This window comes from Lycorma delicatula, chromosome 4 (genome assembly GCF_047948215.1).
Source record: "Lycorma delicatula isolate Av1 chromosome 4, ASM4794821v1, whole genome shotgun sequence".
Taxonomy (NCBI): Eukaryota; Metazoa; Arthropoda; class Insecta; order Hemiptera; family Fulgoridae; genus Lycorma; species Lycorma delicatula.
This window is the reverse complement of record NC_134458.1, coordinates 107374377-107394107: the sequence shown is the minus strand read 5'-3', so window position 1 is coordinate 107394107 and position 19731 is coordinate 107374377. Positions and strand designations below refer to the sequence as shown.

The window sequence follows — 19731 nt, the reverse complement described above, 5'->3', positions numbered from 1 at the left end:
CCACATTTATACCAAGATTTTAGCATTTTTATTCTAAAGGACCTAAAACCATTGAATAATACAAAAATCCAATTTTTTCCCTGACAGAAATTTCTTTTTTCCTCTAGTACACATTGAAAAATCCAGAAAAATAAATTATTCAAGATGAAAATTTTCATTAATGCAAATTCTGGACTTTTTTTAAAACAAACAATTTTTAAGAGGGATTAGTAAGTACGTAAACATTTTTAGATTCGAAATTTAAAATCTGTTTAAATAAAAAATAATGTTTCAATACGAACAATAAGATAATGCAAAAAAGAGTAAAAAAGGGGTTAGACAAAAACTTGAAAAACTCATATACACATGAACGTGCGCGCGAGCGTTATTAATCCATTCCCTTAAAGCTAAATCTCTTTTTTAATATGTTTAATGATTTTTAAATCAGTTTAACTATACAGTTTTAAATATAGTAAGCCTGAAATTTTAGACAACTACGAAATACAAGTTGACCTTAAAATACACTTAAGTATAATTAAAATAAACTAAAAACCACAGCTACATAAAAAAATAGAATGAAAACAAAATTAAATCACCGTAAAACAAATTAAAAACTTACAAAACTATTTATAAGTTGTTACTTTAAAACTAATTACAGAACTACTCATAAACAATTACTTAATCGTTCATTATCAAATACTTAGAATAAACACGGCACTCATCACACTGGAATATACGAGTAGAAAGATCTTAAATTCCTTTAGTGTAATAAGTGATTTAATATGGCCTCAAGGTAAGTGTTCATTAAAATAAGTTGAATCATTTCATTATAAATTAATTATGTCGGAAAATTATGTAATTTTCCTACTTAAAAATTGAATTTAATTAATAAAATATTTACCTTTTGTACTAACCTAGGTACTTACGTATTAGCCTGTCGATCATAACCATAATGATCCCGGTACTTTGAAAATACTTCAAAGTTACGGGATCATTAACATATTAAAAATATAATTGTTATTGCTTATAATTATAAATATAAATTAACCAAACTTATACCCTACGCTCGATAACTTCGACTAATTATCAATAATTGATTATTTAAATAATAAATAATTGCAATAATTACTGAATTTATTACTTAAATACTCAAAACATTATTGCGTTAATTAGTCAGGGTTAGCGAGCGAAGCAAGAGTAGTTTGATTAAATTATATTTATAAAATAAAAATTAATGGTTATAAAAATGGTAATATAATGGTTATATCGGATGATATTAACAATAACCCAAAAGTTTGCAATTATTGGTCGACAGGCTAATACGTAAGTATCCTAATTTCCTTTTATTTAAAGTACAAGCTAAATTACTCACTGTTCTTGTTAGTACTAAATAGTATTTATATTTATTTCCTAGAAGAGAACCTCAAATAAAAATATTTTGTACGAAAGTTTTTAATAATGTGTTCTAATTTCTTGTATTTGAAATTTATTCACAGCGAATAAAAAACTGACCTTATAGATAACTGAACATATACGAGTAGATAGGAGAAGGAATCCCCAATTTAAATTTAAAAAAGATATTATCTGCTTTTTTATAATTTTATTTTATTTAAAAAATCAAAAAAAGCATGAGAAAAAAAGGCTAAAAAATGGAACCAGTTCTCAGTTCGAAATAAATAAAAATTTGCTAGCAAAGTTTTAAATTTATTTTCATCTGCGAAAACACTTTTTTTTTAAATTCCACATAAAATGTATTAAACTCAAAAAATACCGATTTTCAAAAGAAAGTAATTTAATTTTTGACCTTATCACTTTATTTTTGTTAAGTATAAATTTTTTTTTTCTAAGAACTGATATACTGCTAAATATTTGATATGAAGAAATAGCGTATTTTTTTTATCTAATAGATTAAGTTTATTCTGAAATTTTGGTTAAACATGTTATGTGCTTTATATGTAATCTCATGGAAATACAAAAACAGATATTTGTCTGGGATCTTATCTCGATTTTAAAAGTTGGGGTTTGATTTTTGGAAAAAAAAATTTGGACTATTTATATATGCAATGCAGGTAACAAATTTGCTTTAATAGAGTTTTCTCTAAAATACCTCTGAAAAAAATAAATTTTTTCGCGAAATTCCCTGTTCCTTTAACGAATCTAGAAAAAAAATTAATACGATCAATGGCCCAAAAATATTTCAGCAAAATTTGAAAAAAATCAGTTTGGTCAATCCTGAGATAGGCCAAAAGAGCTGCGACGTACGTACATACATAGATATATAAATATGTTTTTTTTTTATAGATGAACTAACTTGATCATAAAGCTAAAGAAATGTCAAAAAGAAATTTCTAAAAACGGAATTCAATTTCACAACTAATGACAAGGAAATGACAGTATTATTTGAAATATAAAATAAAATAATAAATTCTCTCCGTGTATATTTTTTCCAGCTAGACCTTAAAAATAAAAAAAAATAAACACATACACACACACACACGTACACAAAACCTACGTTATATGTTTCAGCAGAACAGGAATGTTTACAAAGAGACTTCTAAAAACAGAGATAAATAAATGGAAATGAATCTCTGTGAAATATAATTGGATTACAGAGATCATCTTTGTTATTAAGTGAGTTAATGGCAATCAGAATTAGTGAGAACGATACTGGTGGTATGACATGGGTACAGGAGATTATAAACCACTGTAAAAGGAAAGAGAGAGAGTGAGCGAAGTGATGAAGATGTGAAAAGGGATTATAGCAACGGTTATCTGAATTCATCTATAAAGTGTATTGAAAACCACAAAGAACATGCTCAACATGTTGATTAAAGCTTAACCAATTATTTAGGTATAATTTTTTAGCATGCGAAAATGGGCATATCTTATCGTGAACACACTACACTCAAAGTCACATAACACACATGACATAACAATATTTACACAGGTTTAAAAATATGTTATGAAATTAAATTTTAAATCCCGTGAAAGGTTGTCTTACCAACGAGTGATTGTGAAAGTGGATTCAGAAAAATATCTCTAACATCATATTTTTTCTAAAATATATTTTGTGATGTGTGTTTTTTGTGGGAACAGCACATAGCCTCTAAGCCAATCGATCAACTACCAACCTCTTGTTTGTCCGTATTTGCCTTCCAACTTGGTATCATCAGTCTAAGCCAACTTCTTCTCCTCCTTTCATTTCACCATACCTTCTAAAAACCTTCATTAGTATTTAATTTTCTTTTTAGGCATTGCCCTATCCAGCTTTATTTTCTGACTATTTTTTTCTCCACTTCTGTTTAGAATTTCTTAATTTCTCGCTTTAACTGTCCATTTTATTCTCTTCATTAATTTTTATGGTTCTCCTACATCATCTTTTCTCAAAATCAATTTTTCTTCTCCATTTAGTACCTTGTTGCATTTTACCAACCGTTAATTCTGATTCTTATCTCAATGCCTATACAAAAGTTCTTTTTCATATTAAAAACTATTATCATCATTAAATTTTTTTTTTTTAATTCTTGCCTTGAGTACAATTCTTTACTAATTTTTCAGACCAGATATTTAAATTAACTCACTTGATTTATCTTTTACTGTTGGATATTCTTGTATTCTTCATTTCCTATGGCCATGCTTGTAGTAATATTTTTGTTAATCTTCATTTTCATTTGTTATCAAGTCTTCCTGTATTTCATTTGTTTCCTTTTTTCATACCGAATATCAATTCAAAGATACTAAGTTAGAAAAGTTTAGTTAAGACACAATAAATTTAAATTTTCAATCTCGGCATTTGCTTCAAGTTCCTTAAAAACTTTCTACTTTGAAAATAAAAATTAGGAAATATGAAAATTGTCATTTAAATTATAAAAAATACGGATAAATTTAAGGAATATTTAACAATAAATATTTTAATAACTATATCCCAAACCAAAAGAATACTGATTTTTATTAGTGTGATATGAAACTCAGCGAAATATTTAGGCGGCGGTTTTACATCCATGGATAGGAATCAAAGAATCTGGATAAGTCCAAAGGGAAAATCATTATTACCAAACCAAAGAATTAAGGACGTAGTAATTCTATAGGTTCTCATACTTTAAGCAGTACGTGCAATTGCATTACCTTAAACAGCAACTATTCATTGTACAACACAATGAATAAAAAACAGTTATCAAGAATATATGAAAGGCGTGAATAAAGTATACGGGTTAACATATGCAAAGAAAAATTCTCCGCGCATTGGATTACTCGGAAAATTAGGTGATAATTTCTTGAAAAATCTGGGAAAATTGAACGGCAATTTCTGTTGAACAGCTTAAGTACATGGTAAAAAAAATAGCTTTTCCTCAAAATTCTACAGAATCACCAGAAAACGTTCAGGCTTCCATAAGGAAGACCCTCTTGAATTATGTTATGTATAAAAATATTTAACTAAACTATGAACTGTTTAATGTTACCCCTAAAAAAGAGGTAAGTTAACGGAAATATAATTTATGACTTCAATTTTAAATTTAGTAACCCATTTTTACTTTCCCAGTGTATATAACAAGAATAGCTATTTAAAAGAGAAAGTATGGTGATTTAAAAAATGGGTCACAGGTTTTTTGCAAATCTCTACGTTTTAGGATTAATGAGTTCATCTAGACAAAAAACCATACGTATATATGTATGTCTGTCGCACTACTTTTGGTCTTATACTTCAGGATTGACCAAACCGATTTTCTTTAAATTCGGCTTAAATATTTTTATATATGAGGCATTCAACATATTTTTATTTTTAATTCGTCAAGTGGTGGGGGATATCGCGAAAAAACCAATTTCAATTTTCTTCTAAGGCATTTTAGAGAAAATTATAATAAAGCAAATTTGTTACCTACAATGGATATACAAATAATGCAAATTAAAAAAAAAAAAATCAACCACCACCTCTAAAAATTAAAGTATATATATATATATATATTTTTTTTTTTTTGCTCTACCTCCCATCGGTTTAAATATTTTTCAAAATCTTTTTCAAAGTTTATACTTCATATATAGAGTTATCAAGAAATGTCTATAACGTTTTTAAATTTTAGACCACCGGATCTAAAATGCAGAAAATTCTGTTTCTCTTACTTTTAGCGTTTAATGAAGGTGGTGTTAGATTTATAGAAAACTTTACTCAAGAAACTTTGTTAAGCTTAACCTATATATAAATATTTTTAGAAAAGTTTTTCTTAAAATTTATTTCCCATCTCTAAAAAATATATATACTGTTTTTTTTTTCTACCACTTAATTTTTATTATTAACAGCCCAAAAAGTCATACAATACTTTATCAGCTTTTTCTAAACATTTTTAAAAAGGATTAAATAAATTACTCATTGTCTAATTCAAATTCATCAATATGCATCAAAATTCACAAAATAATATTAATATTAAAAACATATTATATTATTTACTTTCTTTCTTTTATTATTTTCTTTTTTATAAAAATAAGGCAAAAAAATTCCATTAGTCATAAGAACTGCAAAATACAAAATAAAAATAGGTGATATTTTAACGGTCGGCTTAACATATTTTTACGAGTGTATAGGAAATAGGAACCTACGTATTTTTAAATTCTGTGAAAAATAATTTCTTTTTTTAATAAAAGTAATAGAAATAGAATAAAATGGCGATTGTTTATCAATTTCAAATAAATGAATGATAAAAACCACGATTAAAATTAAAGGAAAAACTCTGAAAAAAAATCCCATAATGATCAATGCCGACTTCAGTATCGTCTGGGTAATGATGGAATTTCTGTAGAAATTTATTGTATTTTTTTTCAATTTATGTAGAAAATAAAGTTTTCTACATTTTTTAACTTGAAACAAAAATTGGAGAATATGCTTTATAAACGATTATTAAAATAAATAAGCAAAGAGGATACGTTAAAGAAGTGTTTATAAAGAGTAAATATATGCAACAAGTTAAGTACTTCGATAACTAAAGAATTATTAGTAGATAAATAGGAATTAGCGAAAGTAAATTTAATTCATTATTAAAAAGTAATTTTAAAAAAATTAGTATTTTACAAAATATATATATATTTAAACGATAAAACTGCATTTCCAATTCAATAAAAGCAATTGATAATTATTTAAAAATAGAACTGAGATTTAAAAATAGAACAGATTTAAAAATCTCACCGTGATGAGTCCAAGTTGAAATATAAACTGTTCTCACTGAACTATTCTTCTACTTTTGTTTTTTTACCGACTTTCCGAAAAAAATTACGGTTTTACTTTCGGTCGCAAGTTGGTAAAATGGAGGAGTGAAAATTAATTTTCGTTAATTTTTGATATGTGAGTAGTTCAGGAATATATAATTAACTTAAATTGAAGTTTCCTTATATTAAATATACATACATATACTTTTATATGTATACATTTATTCATACGTAGGTCTGTGTATAAAGTTTTGTGGCACAAGAATCTCCAAATTTACTAAATCAATCTGATTGAAGTTTAATTATGATGTAGCAGTGTATCTGAAGTTTTGCATGTGAAATATTAATGAAGATTGGTTGATTAGTTTCTGAGTTAGGTTCAATTAAAGGTCGAAAACGTTTGAGCGGGACAAGTTAGTGGAGTGGTTCGTTATGATGCTTCAATTTAAAACGTTGACGTTTCTTTATCTGCGATATCTAATGTCAGCAATATTTTACCAAATAAAAAATAATACAATATTAAATTAACGAAAATTCGGAATTGTTGCGCAGAACTGCGCAAGATTAAAAAAAAATTACTAATAACTTTTATTTATTTCTGCTTTTCTTAATTCTTGTATATTTCTTTATGAAGATTGTTTCAACGATCAAAATTTGTAATATTTATGTAAAGTTTTAATTTTCTTCTGTAAAAGTATCAATAGCGTTTTTCATTTTACTATTTCAATTTAAAATACTGTTTTTTTTTGTTTAATATAAACTATCTACAAAATAGTACAATAAATAGATTTGAAAAAAGACTTGTCCGTCAGGATTGTCAGTACTGCAACATTTATATTCCGAGAAATATTTGTCTTTTACAGGGTGATCGTCTTATAGAGGTAGTTGCCGAAAGAGACACTGTATATACTAGCCGGTATATATATGCTTCCCGTCTAGCAAAGGGCTTTGCCCCCTGGACCCCCTTATCTTAATTAAATTCATGCTTGTGAGAATAAATAAAGATTAAAGATTATTCAGTTTAAAAAGAGAAATTATCAGTATTGTAATTTCTATAGAGCAACCGTTTGTTCAATACAGAAACCAAAACTTTGAGTGATCTAAGAAATTCGGGTTTCCATATAATCGGAATCATGTTAAGAATTTTAGTTAAAGCTGATTATCCATCAGTCCTAATAAAATGTAAAAATATATTTCGCTTGTTTCTTAGTTACTGGACAAACACCACTAGCAGGTAACCATTTTTCGTTTCTTGTTAAAAATTTTTTTTTTATTATACCGCAACCGTTATTTTTTTTATTTTTTTAAGTCACGTAACCGGAGGCAGCCAGTCCAGTCTCTCTTACGTAACAGTGGCATGGCTGTATGGTTGAGCCGCAGCGCCGTACACCATCGCCCCCTTAACATTCGAAATTCAAATAAAACCCGAAAAAGGTTTTTAGAAATATGTAATTAGCAAGCCGTAATTTTGCGAATATCTTGATTAGTATAGTTGGAAACCGGAAAAATTTACAATCATTTACAAAATTTCTATCCTTCTTCACCCCCTTTCAAACACCTACAGGTTTCTCCCTCCGTAGAAGAAAAATGTTTGGTTAATTAAAAAAAAAATTGTGCCAGAAGTGGGATTCGAACCCACGCCCTCGTAAGAGGACCAGAACACCCGGCTCAGACGATGTCTGATAAGGTTAAGAATCCTTGAGTCTGGCGCCTTTGACCACTCGGCCATTCTGACATCTGATGTAGTCGTCGTTAAATCTTTCTACAAAATTTAATTTTACACAATTTTCTTACTTTTATTAATTATTTGTAAATTAATTTAATTTTAACACAAAATATATTTTAAATATAAATAACAAGTAAAAGTATATTTTAATGCACATAAATTTATCATCAAAACTATGTAAAACAATAGAGTAATAATAACTAAAAGAGGATAGTGTGCGCGTAGGATTATAAAGCAGGGTGCAAATTGGCGGTTTCCTCTTTCCATTCCAGCAGAATTTTTTTCTAATGTAAAAAGTTAAAGAAATTTAATGGGTCTAGAATATGAGTAGAATAGATAAGAAAGAACAATATAACAAGTAAAATCGAAAAATTCAATAAATTAACATAATGGTTTGCCGTAATTTAGTCTAAAACCTCTCTCAGATTAGTTAAAATATATTTCCTATGTAGAACTTTAATTTTTTAATAATCTTAACCTAAAATGCAGTTAGATGTTCACACAATTTTCTTACTTTTATTAATTATCCGTAAATTAATTTAATTTTAACACAAAATATATTTTATATATAAATAACACGTAAAATTATATTTTAATGCACATAAATTTATCATCAAAACTATGTAAAACAATTGTGTAATAATAACTAAAAGAGGATAGCGTGCACGTAGGATTTTAAAGCAGGGTGAGAATTGGTGGTTTCCTCTTTCCATTCCAGCAAAAATGTTTTTCTAATGTAAAAAGTTAAAGAAATTTAATGGGTCCAGAATATGAGTAGAATAGATAAGAAAGAAAAATATAACAAGTAAAATCGAAAAATTCAATAAATTAACATAATGGTTTGCCGTAATTTAGTCTAAAACGGCTCTCAGATTAGTTAAAATATATTTCCTATGTAGAACTTTAATTTTTTAATAATCTTAACCTAAAAGGCAGTTACATGTTCACACAATTTTCTTACTTTTATTAATTATCCGTAATTTAATTTAATTTTTACACAAAATATATTTTATATATAAATAACACGTAAATTAACGCATTACGCAAGGACCACTTTTTTTTCCTCGTTTTGTGATTTCTTCCATCATTCATATGTGTAACTGAATTTTAATTTAATATTTACAAATACTATACATTGGATGACAAGAGTAATTTAGGTATTTAACTGCACAGAAGATCTACTCTCAGATGCAGAAGCAGCGAGTCGCATTGCACTTAGTAACGGTGGCATGGCTGTTCAGTTGAGCCGCTGCGCAACACACCGTCGCACCTCTAAAAATTCGAAATTCAAATAAAACACGAAAAAAGTTTTTAGAAATTTATCATTTGGCAAGCGAATTTAGGGACCACACCTTTTTGCTCGTTTTATGATTTCTTCCATCAGTCATATCTGTAACTGAATTTTAATTTAATATTTACAAATACTATCCATTGGATGACAACAGTAAATTAAGTATTTAACAGCACAGTAGAACTACTCTCAGATGCAGATGCAGCGAGTCGCATTGCACTTAGTAACGGTGGCATAGCTGTTCAGTTGAGCCGCTGCGCAACACACCGTCGCACCTCTAAAAATTCGAAATTCAAATAAAACCCGAAAAAAGATTTTAGAAATTTATCATTTGGCAAGTCGTAATTTTGCGAATATCTCGTTTAGTATAGTTGGAAATCGGAAAAAATTACAATCATTTTTAAAATTTCTATCCTTCTTCACCATCTTTAAAACACTTACAGGATTCTCCCTCCGTGGAAGAAAAATGATTGGTTAATTAAAAAAAAATTGTGCCAGAAGAGGGATTGGAACTCACGCCCTCGTAAGAGGACCAGAATACCCGGCTCAAACGATGTCTGATAAGGTTAAGAATCCTTGAGTCTGGCGCCTTTGACCACTCGGCCATTCCGACAACTGATGTAGCTGTGGTTAAATCATTCTACAAAATTTAATTTTACATAATTTTCTACTTTTATTAATTAACCGTAATTTAATTTAATTTTAACACAAAATATATTTTATATATAAATAACACATAAATTAACGCATTAACGCAAGGACCACTTTTTTCCCCTCGTTTTGTGATTTCTTCCATCATTCATATGTGTAACTGAATTTTAATTTAATATTTACAAATACTATACATTGGATGACAACAGTAAATTAAGTATTTAACAGCACAGTAGATCTACTATCAGATGCAGATGCAGCGAGTCGCATTGCACTTAGTAACAGTGGCATGGCTGTTCAGTTGAACCGCTGCGCAACGCACCGTCGCACCTCTAAAAATTCGAAATTCAAATAAAACACGAAAAAAGTTTTTACAAATTTATCATTTGGCAAGCCGTAATTTTGCGAATATCTCGTTTAGTATAGTGGGAAATCGGAAAAATTTACAATCATTTTTAAAATTTCTATCCTTCTTCACCCCCTTTCAAACACCTATAGGTTTCTCCCTACGTAGAAGAAAATGTTAAGTTAATTAAAAAAAAAAAATTTGGCAGAAGCGGGAGTCGAACCCACGCACGCCCTCGTAAGGACCAAAAACCAGGCTCAATCAAGGAAATGAATCCTCGAGACTGACGCCTTTGACCACTCGGCCATTCTGCCATCTGATGTAGTCATCGTTTAATCATTCTACAAAATTTAATTTTACACAATTTTCTTACTTTTATTAATTTGTAATTTAATTTAATTTTAACACAAAATATATTTTAAATATAAATTACAAGTAAAATTATATTTTAATGCACATAAATTTATCATCAAAACTATGTAAAACAATTGTGTAATAATAACTAAAAGAGGATAGTGTGTACGTAGGATCATAAAGCAGGGTGGGAATTGGTGGTTTCCTCTTTCCATTCCAGCAAAAATTTTTTTCTAATGTAAAAAGTTAAAGAAATTTAATGGGTCTAGAATATGAGTAGAATAGATTAGAAAGAAAAATATAACAAGTAAAATCGAAAAATTCAATAAATTAACATAATGGGTTGCCGTAATTTAGTCTAAAACGGCTCTCAGATTAGTTAAAATATATTTCCGATGTAGAACTTTAATTTTTTAATAATCTTAACCTAAAAGGCAGTAAGATGTTCACACAATTTTCTTACATTTATTAATTATCCGTAATTTAATTTTATTATAACACAAAATATATTTAATATATAAATAACACGTAAATTAACGCATTAACGCAAGGACCACTTTTTTTTCCTCGTTTTGTGATTTCTTCCATCATTCATATGTGTAACTGAATTTTAATTTAATATTTACAAATACTATCCATTGGATGACAAGAGTAATTTAGGTATTTAACAGCACAGAAGATCTACTCTCAGATGCAGATGCAGCGAGTCGCATTGCAGTTAGTAACAGTGGCATGGCTGTTCAGTTGAACCGCTGCGCAACACACCGTCGCACCTCTAAAAATTCGAAATTCAAATAAAACACGAAAAAAGTTTTTAGAAATTTATCATTTGGCAAGCCGTAATTTTGCGAATATCTCGTTTAGTATAGTGGGAAATCGGAAAAATTTACAACCATTTTTAAAATTTCTATCCTTCTTCACCCCCTTTCAAACACCTATAGGTTTCTCCCCCTTACGTAGAAGAAAATGTTTAGTTAATTAAAAAAAAAAAAATTTGGCAGAAGCGGGAGTCGAACCCACGCACGCCCTCGTGAGGACCAAAAACCCGGCTCAATCAAGGTAAAGGAATCCTTGAGACTGACGCCTTTGACCATTCAGCTATTCTGCCATCTGATGTAGTCATCGTTTAATCTTTTTACAAAATCTAATTTTACACAATTTTCTTACTTTTATTAATTTGTAATTTAATTTAATTTTAACACAAAATATATTTTAAATACAAATAACAAGTAAAATTATATTTTAATGCACATAAATTTATCATCAAACCTATGTAAAACAATTGTGTAATAATAACTAAAAGAGGATAGTGTGCACGTAGGATTATAAAGCAGGGTGAGAATTGGTGGTTTCCTCTTTCCATTCCAGCAAAAATTTTTTTCTAATGTAAAAAGTTAAAGAAATTTAATGGGTCTAGAATATGAGTAGAATAGATAAGAAAGAAAAAATATAACAAGTGAAAGAGAAAAATTCAAAAAAATTAACATAATGGTTTGCCGTAATTTAGTCTAAAACGTCTCTCAGATTAGTTAAAACATATTTCCTATGTAGAACTTTAATTTTTTAATAATCTTAACCTAAAAGGCAGTAAGATGTTCACACAATTTTCTTACTTTTATTAATTATCCGTAATTTAATTTAATTATAACACAAAATATATTTTATATATAAATAACACGTAAATTAACGCATTAACGCAAGGACCACTTTTTTGCCTCGTTTTGTCATTTCTTCCATCATTCATATGTGTAACTGAATTTTAATTTAATATTTACAAATACTATCCATTGGATGACAACAGTAAATTAAGTATTTAACAGCACAGTAGATCTACTCTCAGATGCAGATGCAGCGAGTCGCATTGCACTTAGTAACAGTGGCATAGCTGTTCAGTTGAACCGCTGCGCAACGCACCGTCGCACCTCTAAAAATTCGAAATTCAAATAAAACACGAAAAAAGTTTTTACAAATTTATCATTTGGCAAGCCGTAATTTTGCGAATATCTTGTTTAGTATAGTGGGAAATCGGAAAAATTTACAATCATTTTTAAAATTTCTATTCTTCTTCACCCCCTTTCAAACACCTATATATAGGTTTCTCCCTACGTAGAAGAAAATGTTTAGTTAAGTAAAAAAAAAAAAATTTGGCAGAAGCGGGAGTCGAACCCACGCACGCCCTCGTAAGGACCAAAAACCCGGCTCAATCAAGGAAATGAATCCTCGAGACTGACGCCTTTGACCACTCGGCCATTCTGCCACCTGATGTAGTCATCGTTTAATCTTTCTTCAAAATTTAATTTTACACAATTTTCTTACTTTTATTAATTTGTAATTTTATTTAATTTTAACACAAAATATATTTTAAATATAAATAACAAGTAAAATTATATTTTAATGCACATAAATTTATCATCAAAACTATGTAAAACAGATGTGTAATAATAACTAAAAGAGGATAGTGTGCACGTAGGATTATAAAGCAGGGTGAGAATTGGTGGTTTCCTCTTTCCATTCCAGCAAAAATTTTTTTCTAATGTAAAAAGTTAAAGAAATTTAATGGGTCTAGAATATGAGTAGAATAGATAAGAAAGAAAAAATATAACAAGTGAAAGAGAAAAATTCAAAAAAATTAACATAATGGTTTGCCGTAATTTAGTCTAAAACGTCTCTCAGATTAGTTAAAACATATTTCCTATGTAGAACTTTAATTTTTTAATAATCTTAACCTAAAAGGCAGTAAGATGTTCACACAATTTTCTTACTTTTATTAATTATCCGTAATTTAATTTAATTATAACACAAAATATATTTTATATATAAATAACACGTAAATTAACGCATTAACGCAAGGACCACTTTTTTGCCTCGTTTTGTCATTTCTTCCATCATTCATATGTGTAACTGAATTTTAATTTAATATTTACAAATACTATCCATTGGATGACAACAGTAAATTAAGTATTTAACAGCACAGTAGATCTACTCTCAGATGCAGATGCAGCGAGTCGCATTGCAGTTAGTAACAGTGGCATGGCTGTTCAGTTGAACCGCTGCGCAACACACCGTCGCACCTCTAAAAATTCGAAATTCAAATAAAACACGAAAAAAGTTTTTACAAATTTATCATTTGGCAAGCCGTAATTTTGCGAATATCTCGTTTAGTATAGTGGGAAATCGGAAAAATTTACAATCATTTTTAAAATTTCTATCCTTCTTCACCCCCTTTCAAACACCTATAGGTTTCTCCCCCTTACGTAGAAGAAAATGTTTAGTTAATTAAAAAAAAATAAATTTGGCAGAAGCGGGAGTCGAACCCACGCACGCCCTCGTGAGGACCAAAAACCCGGCTCAATCAAGGTAAAGGAATCCTTGAGACTGACGCCTTTGACCACTCAGCTATTCTGCCATCTGACGTAGTCATCGTTTAATCTTTTTACAAAATTTAATTTTACACAATTTTCTTACTTTTATTAATTTGTAATTTAATTTAATTTTAACACAAAATATATTTTAAATACAAATAACAAGTAAAATTATATTTTAATGCACATAAATTTATCATCAAAACTATGTAAAACAATTGTGTAATAATAACTAAAAGAGGATAGTGTGCACGTAGGATTATAAAGCAGGGTGAGAATTGGTGGTTTCCTCTTTCCATTCCAGCAAAAATTTTTTTCTAATGTAAAAAGTTAAAGAAATTTAATGGGTCTAGAATATGAGTAGAATAGATAAGAAAGAAAAAATATAACAAGTGAAAGAGAAAAATTCAAAAAAATTAACATAATGGTTTGCCGTAATTTAGTCTAAAACGTCTCTCAGATTAGTTAAAACATATTTCCTATGTAGAACTTTAATTTTTTAATAATCTTAACCTAAAAGGCAGTAAGATGTTCACACAATTTTCTTACTTTTATTAATTATCCGTAATTTAATTTAATTATAACACAAAATATATTTTATATAAAAATAACACGTAAATTAACGCATTAACGCAAGGACCACTTTTTTGCCTCGTTTTGTCATTTCTTCCATCATTCATATGTGTAACTGAATTTTAATTTAATATTTACAAATACTATCCATTGGATGACAACAGTAAATTAAGTATTTAACAGCACAGTAGATCTACTCTCAGATGCAGATGCAGCGAGTCGCAGTGCACTTAGTAGCAGTGGCATGGCTGTTCAGTTGAACCGCTGCGCAACGCACCGTCGCACCTCTTAAAAATTCGAAATTCTAATAAAACACGAAAAAAGTTTTTACAAATTTATCATTTGGCAAGCCGTAATTTTGCGAATATCTCGTTTAGTATAGTGGGAAATCGGAAAAATTTACAATCATTTTTAAAATTTCTATCCTTCTTCACCCCCTTTCAAACACCTATAGGTTTCTCCCTACGTAGAAGAAAATGTTTAGTTAATTAAAAAAAAAAAAATTTGGCAGAAGCGGGAGTCGAACCCACGCACGCCCTCGTAAGGACCAAAAACCAGGCTCAATCAAGGAAATGAATCCTCGAGACTGACGCCTTTGACCACTCGGCCATTCTGCCATCTGATGTAGTCATCGTTTAATCTTTCTACAAAATTTTATTTTACACAATTTTCTTACTTTTATTAATTTGTAATTTAATTTAATTTTAACACAAAATATATTTTAAATATAAATAACAAGTAAAATTATATTTTAATGCACATAAATTTATCATCAAAACTATGTAAAACAATTGTGTAATAATAACTAAAAGAGGATAGTGTGTACGTAAGATTATAAAGCAGGGTGGGAATTGGTGGTTTCCTCTTTCCATTCCAGCAAAAATTTTTTTCTAATGTAAAAAGTTAAAGAAATTTAATGGGTCTAGAATATGAATAGAATAGATAAAAAAGAAAAAATATAACAAGTGAAAGAGAAAAATTCAAAAAAATTAACATAATGGTTTGCCGTAATTTAGTGTAAAACGTCTCTCAGATTAGTTAAATATATTTCCTATGTAGAACTTTAATTTTTTAATAATCTTAACCTAAAAGGCAGTAAGATGTTCACACAATTTTCTTACTTTTATTAATTATCCGTAATTTAATTTAATTATAACACAAAATATATTTTATATATAAATAACACGTAAATTAACGCATTAACGCAAGGACCACTTTTTTTTCCTCGTTTTGTGATTTCTTCCATCATTCATATGTGTAACTGAATTTTAATTTAATATTTACAAATACTATCCATTGGATGACAAGAGTAATTTAGGTATTTAACAGCACAGAAGATCTACTCTCAGATGCAGATGCAGCGAGTCGCATTGCACTTAGTAACAGTGGCATGGCTGTTCAGTTGAACCGCTGCGCAACACACAGTCGCACCTCTAAAAATTCGAAATTCAAATAAAACACGAAAAAAGTTTTTAGAAATTTATCATTTGGCAAGCCGTAATTTTGCGAATATCTCGTTTAGTATAGTGGGAAATCGGAAAAATTTACAATCATTTCTAAAATTTCTATCCTTCTTCACCACCTTTCAAACACCTATAGGTTTCTCCCTACGTAGAAGAAAATGTTTAGTTAATTAAAAAAAAAAAAATTTGGCAGAAGCGGGAGTCGAACCCACGCACGCCCTCGTAAGGACCAAAAACCCGGCTCAATCAAGGAAATGAATCCTCGAGACTGACGCCTTTGGCCACTCGGCCATTCTGCCATCTGATGTAGTCATCGTTTAATCTTTCTACAAAATTTAATTATACACAATTTTCTTACTTTTATTAATTTGTAATTTAATTTAATTTTAACACAAAATATATTTTAAATATAAATAACAAGTAAAATTATATTTTAATGCACATAAATTTATCATCAAAACTATGTAAAACAATTGTGTAATAATAACTAAAAGAGGATAGTGTGTACGTAGGATTATAAAGCAGGGTGGGAATTGGTGGTTTCCTCTTTCCATTCCAGCAAAAATTTTTTTCTAATGTAAAAAGTTAAAGAAATTTAATGGGTTTAGAATATGAGTAGAATAGATTAGAAAGAAAAATATAACAAGTAAAATCGAAAAATTCAATAAATTAACATAATGGGTTGCCGTAATTTAGTCTAAAACGGCTCTCAGATTAGTTAAAATATATTTCCGATGTAGAACTTTAATTTTTTAATAATCTTAACCTAAAAGGCAGTAAGATGTTCACACAATTTTCTTACATTTATTAATTATCCGTAATTTAATTTAATTATAACACAAAATATATTTTATATATAAATAACACGTAAATTAACGCATTAACGCAAGGACCACTTTTTTTTCCTCGTTTTGTGATTTCTTCCATCATTCATATGTGTAACTGAATTTTAATTTAATATTTACAAATACTATCCATTGGATGACAAGAGTAATTTAGGTATTTAACAGCACAGAAGATCTACTCTCAGATGCAGATGCAGCGAGTCGCATTGCACTTAGTAACAGTGGCATGGCTGTTCAGTTGAACCGCTGCGCAACACACCGTCGCAACTCTAAAAATTCGAAATTCAAATAAAACACGAAAAAAGTTTTTAGAAATTTATCATTTGGCAAGCCGTAATTTTGCGAATATCTCGTTTAGTATAGTTGGAAATCGGAAAAATTTACAATCTTTTTAAAAATTTCTATCCTTCTTCACCCTCTTTAAAACACCTACAGGATTCTCCCTCCGTAGAAGAAAAATGATTGGTTACTTAAAAAAAAATTGTGCCAGAAGTGGGATTGGAACCCACGCCCTCGTAAGAGGACCAGAATACCCGGCTCAGACGATGTCTGATAAGGTTAAGAATCCTTGAGTCTGGCGCCTTTGACCACTCGGCCATTCTGACAACTGATGTAGTCGTGGTTAAATCATTCTACAAAATTTAATTTTACACAATTTTCTTACTTTTATTAATTATCCGTAATTTAATTTAATTTTAACACAAAATATATTTTATATATAAATAACACGTAAATTAACGCATTAACGCAAGGACCACTTTTTTGCCTCGTTTTGTCATTTTTTCCATCATTCATATGTGTAACTGAATTTTAATTTAATATTTACAAATACTATCCATTGGATGACAACAGTAAATTAAGTATTTAACAGCACAGTAGATCTACTCTCAGATGCAGATGCAGCGAGTCGCATTGCACTTAGTAACAGTGGCATGGCTGTTCAGTTGAACCGCTGCGCAACACACCGTCGCACCTCTAAAAATTCGAAATTCAAATAAAACACGAAAAAAGTTTTTAGAAATTTATCATTTGGCAAGCCGTAATTTTGCGAATATCTCGTTTAGTATAGTGGGAAATCGGAAAAATTTACAATCATTTTTAAAATTTGTACCCTTCTTCACCCCCTTTCAAACACCTATAGGTTTCTCCCTACGTAGAAGAAAATGTTTAGTTAATTAAAAAAAAAAAAATTTGGCAGAAGCGGGAGTCGAACCCACGCACGCCCTCGTAAGGACCAAAAACCAGGCTCAATCAAGGAAATGAATCCTCGAGACTGACGCCTTTGACCACTCGGCCATTCTGCCATCTGATGTAGTCATCGTTTAATCTTTCTACAAAATTTTATTTTACACAATTTTCTTACTTTTATTAATTTGTAATTTAATTTAATTTTAACACAAAATATATTTTAAATATAAATAACAAGTAAAATTATATTTTAATGCACATAAATTTCTCATCAAAACTATGTAAACAATTGTGTAATAATAACTAAAAGAGGATAGTGTGTACGTAGGATTATAAAGCAGGGTGGGAATTGGTGGTTTCCTCTTTCCATTCCAGCAAAAATTTTTTTCTAATGTAAAAAGTTAAAGAAATTTAATGGGTCTAGAATATGAGTAGAATTGATTAGAAAGAAAAATATAACAAGTAAAATCGAAAAATTCAATAAATTAACATAATGGGTTGCCGTAATTTAGTCTAAAACGGCTCTCAGATTAGTTAAAATATATTTCCGATGTAGAACTTTAATTTTTTAATAATCTTAACCTAAAAGGCAGTAAGATGTTCACACAATTTTCTTACTTTTATTAATTATCCGTAATTTAATTTTATTATAACACAAAATATATTTTATATATAAATAACACGTAAATTAACGCATTAACGCAAGGACCACTTTTTTTTCCTCGTTTTGTGATTTCTTCCATCATTCATATGTGTAACTGAATTTTAATTTAATATTTACAAATACTATCCATTGGATGACAAGAGTAATTTAGGTATTTAACAGCACAGAAGTTCTACTCTCAGATGCAGATGCAGCGAGTCGCATTGCACATAGTAACAGTGGGATGGCTGTTCAGTTGAACCGCTGCGCAACGCACCGTCGCACCTCTAAAAATTCGAAATTCAAATAAAACACGAAAAAAGTTTTTAGAAATTTATCATTTGGCAAGCCGTAATTTTGCGAATATCTCGTTTAGTATAGTAAGAAATCGGAAAAATTTATAATCATTTTTAAAATTTCTATCCTTCTTCACCCCCTTTCAAACACCTATAGGTTTCTCCCTACGTAGAAGAAAATGTTTAGTTAATTAAAAAAAAAAAAATTTGGCAGAAGCGGGAGTCGAACCCACGCACGCCCTCGTAAGGACCAAAAACCCGGCTCAATCAAGGAAATGAATCCTCAAGACTGACGCCTTTGACCACTCGGCCATTCTGCCACCTGATGTAGTCATCGTTTAATCTTTCTTCAAAATTTAATTTTACACAACTTTCTTACTTTTATTAATTTGTAATTTAATTTAATTTTAACACAAAATATATTTTAAATATAAATAACAAGTAAAATTATATTTTAATGCACATAAATTTATCATCAAAACTATGTAAAACAATTGTGTAATAATAACTAAAAGAGGATAGTGTGCACGTAGGATTATAAAGCAGGGTGAGAATTGGTGGTTGCCTCTTTCCATTCCAGCAAAAATTTTTTTCTAATGTAAAAAGTTAAAGAAATTTAATGGGTCTAGAATATGAGTAGAATAGATAAGAAAGAAAAAATATAACAAGTAAAATCGAAAAATTCAATAAATTAACATAATGGGTTGCCGTAATTTAGACTAAAACGGCTCTCAGATTAGTTAAAATATATTTCCGATGTAGAACTTTAATTTTTTAATAATCTTAACCTAAAAGGCAGTAAGATGTTCACACAATTTT

At 29.1% G+C, this 19731-nt stretch overlaps 1 protein-coding gene and 2 non-coding genes across 3 annotated transcripts in view; all 3 read right to left on the bottom strand.

The window, feature by feature from the left end:
- LOC142322689 (guanylate cyclase 32E) overlaps positions 1-19731 on the bottom strand; it is an 857649-nt gene that overhangs the window by 324586 nt on the left and 513332 nt on the right. The window lies entirely within an intron of this gene.
- On the bottom strand, positions 7789-7909 carry TRNAL-CAA (transfer RNA leucine (anticodon CAA)). Its single transcript has 2 exons — positions 7872-7909; positions 7789-7834 (listed from the first exon to the last, which is right to left on the bottom strand). It is a non-coding gene; the product is annotated as a tRNA-Leu (tRNA).
- TRNAL-CAA (transfer RNA leucine (anticodon CAA)) lies at positions 17270-17390 on the bottom strand. The gene is made up of 2 exons: positions 17353-17390; positions 17270-17315 (listed from the first exon to the last, which is right to left on the bottom strand). It is a non-coding gene; the product is annotated as a tRNA-Leu (tRNA).